This window comes from Triticum dicoccoides, chromosome 2A (genome assembly GCF_002162155.2).
Source record: "Triticum dicoccoides isolate Atlit2015 ecotype Zavitan chromosome 2A, WEW_v2.0, whole genome shotgun sequence".
Lineage (NCBI taxonomy): Eukaryota > Viridiplantae > Streptophyta > Magnoliopsida > Poales > Poaceae > Triticum > Triticum dicoccoides.
The window spans coordinates 786,783,765-786,786,546 of record NC_041382.1 but is presented as its reverse complement, the minus strand read 5'-3'; the positions used below and the strand labels follow the sequence as shown (position 1 = coordinate 786,786,546).

The 2,782-nt window shown below is 37.8% G+C and overlaps 1 pseudogene; it reads left to right on the top strand.

The window, feature by feature from the left end:
* Positions 1-439: 439 nt before the first annotated feature.
* Positions 440-2,782, top strand: part of LOC119358499 — a 6,356-nt pseudogene continuing 4,013 nt past the window's right edge.

Sequence of the window (2,782 nt, the reverse complement as noted above, 5' to 3'; positions counted from 1 at the left end):
TTTGTTCTGTTATTGTAACCACAGTCGAATCGGGCTGTGAGGTCGTTTGGAACCTGGTGTTTCCAAGTATGCGGAACAGTGGCTGTGTTTATTTGGTCACAGCTGATAATTCATCCTACCATAGTCCTGTTTTTGAAGAGTGTAGACAGCCGATGCGCACCACAAATATATTCTTATTCCTCACGCTGTCTAGTCCTGTACTCCTGTTCTAAAAAAAAGGAGGGCTATGTACAATCAAAATTAGTGCTTTCTTTTTGCATAATAAGCAAGTGGTCTTAATATGTTAAGTACTGTATATTATATAATTATATATTGAAATTACTTCATTAATTAGTGTCTGGGTTATTAGAGAGTTAGGTCCACCGGCTAGGCTCAGATACATACGTAATGAATTTGCTCTTGTTTCCAGGCTATATACATTCTGACTAGCTGACTGCAAATGGAACGCAAAGCTTGCACTGCGCAAAGTGATCTGGAGCGGATGCTAGATGATGAAACAGCGGAGCCCAAGGCCTTGCCATTATCACTTTTAGAAGACATCACAGGCTATTTCTCTGATGACCAGGAGATTGGAAGAGGTGGATTTGCAGTGGTTTATAAGGTAAGTATACATTCCTTTTTTTTTCCTTTTGGGCCAGTAAGTATATTTTCCAGTTTTAATCATGTTTGATTTGAAAACTCAACATCATTCTATGCTGTCATACATGATTCGAAAGCAGGGAATCATTGGCAATAGGGCGATCGCTGTGAAGAGGTTGTCCAATGCTTTTATGGATGAAAATGAATTTCACCGAGAGGTTCAATGCCTAATGCGAGCAAACCACAAAAATGTAGTAAGATTTCTGGGATATTGTGCCAACAGACAAGGAAATATGGCAACATACAACGGTAAACTTGTCATGGCAGATGTCCATCAAAGATTGTTGTGCTTCAACTATATACCTAAAGGGAGTCTTGATAAGTATATACTCGGTAGGACAATGTGCCCTCTGATTTTTCTCTTTATTTTTTTTACTTCATATACTACAAACTGCAAGCGTAATGTGTATCCAGTATTCAGAGGTTATGTCTCTAGTTATAAACAAATTTTCTCCTGTCCCTTGTACAGATGCAAATCGCGAGTGGGGGACATGCTACAAAAGTATCAAAGGGATATGTGAGGGTGTACAGTATCTTCATGAGAATCATATTATTCACTTGGATCTGAAACCTGCCAATATATTGCTCGACGACGACATGGCACCGAAAATTACTGATTTTGGCCTGTCGAGATGCTTTGATGAAAATCGGAGCCGAGATATTACCAAAACTATATTAGGAACTATGTAAGCTTGCTAACTCCTCGTGAAAGCTTAGTCTTTTGTGATCCGTACTTTAAGTTGCACTCTCTTTGTTCATTAATTGGTCATATCTACTATACTTTCATACAGGGGATATTTGGCACCAGAACTTCGCGAAGGGGGTGTAATCGCACGCAGCGCTGACTTGTTCAGTCTTGGTGTTATTATCATAGAAATACTGACTGGGCAGAAGGGGTACCAATCTACTGAGGATGTAAGAACAATATATGCCACCGTTACAAAAATAAAAGCTCAATTTACATTTGGCTCAGAAGGATCGCTTTAAATAATTGTTACGCTTCTACTTCCCATAGTGTGATTACAGTTTAATTTGAGATGTGGCATAATGTCATTTCTAGAAGCACACCTAGTAGTGGAAAGCACAATTTGGCTGAAAAAAAATCAGCATAGTAGATTTCTTTTTGGACTATTTTTGTTGTTAGTTTGACGATTCATTTCTGAATCTGAATCTTTTCACGGTGATAAATCTGAGTTGAATCTATTGTGACGTAGTTTACTTTTTAGATACTATTTGTTGTTAGTTTGATGCTTGGATATATGTGGTAGGCGTATTCTATACATATTTTTCTTTCCTATATAGAAAGATGTTGTTAATCCATTTTATACACCATAACTTACCATTGCAAATTTTTAGGTACTTGAAAGTTGGAGTGGTCGGTTGGAGAGATCTCAACGAGACACACTATGCATACAAATACGAGTATGCTACGAGATAGCTTTGGAGTGTAGAGATTTCAATCCAAAGAAGAGACCAGCTAGTGCACGAGATATAATTGACAGGCTTCACGAAATGGAAAGTATCCTGGTATGTTGAGAATTTGAGAGTTTATATATATATATATATATATATATATATATATATATATATATATATATATATATATATATATATATATACGGCTGCGCTAAACTAAGCCTGAGCGCAGAATCCTAATTCTACGCTCCGGCCAGAAAACGGCGCGCATGTCTGACCAAGCAACCCAGTTCCTCTTCCACTTGGTCGTAATACCTTTGCTAATTCTAGTAAAAAACGTCCAGCCAGTTACGACCAATTGCCAGAGTGCTCCCTTCCTCGTTAACTGTCCCCTGGCCCACACATCTTTCCCGTGCATATCAAATGATTTACATGGTTTTGCATGGTAACCAGTAGTAAAACTACTTTCGCTCTCATGCACGGTAAAAGAAACTGGCACATATGGTAACGGACTAGATCTATTACGAGATGCCATACACCACTCCTTAATTCTCTGACATAAAATGATAGCTTTTATGCAACCAGTAACCCAATAAATTATGTTACTATATTTTACATGGTTGATTACCATGTGTGATTGGAGCAGACAAGTAATAAAGCAAAACTGTGGTGAGATGATGAACCATCACAAGCATACGGTAACCAAATTAATATTTTACTACATTTT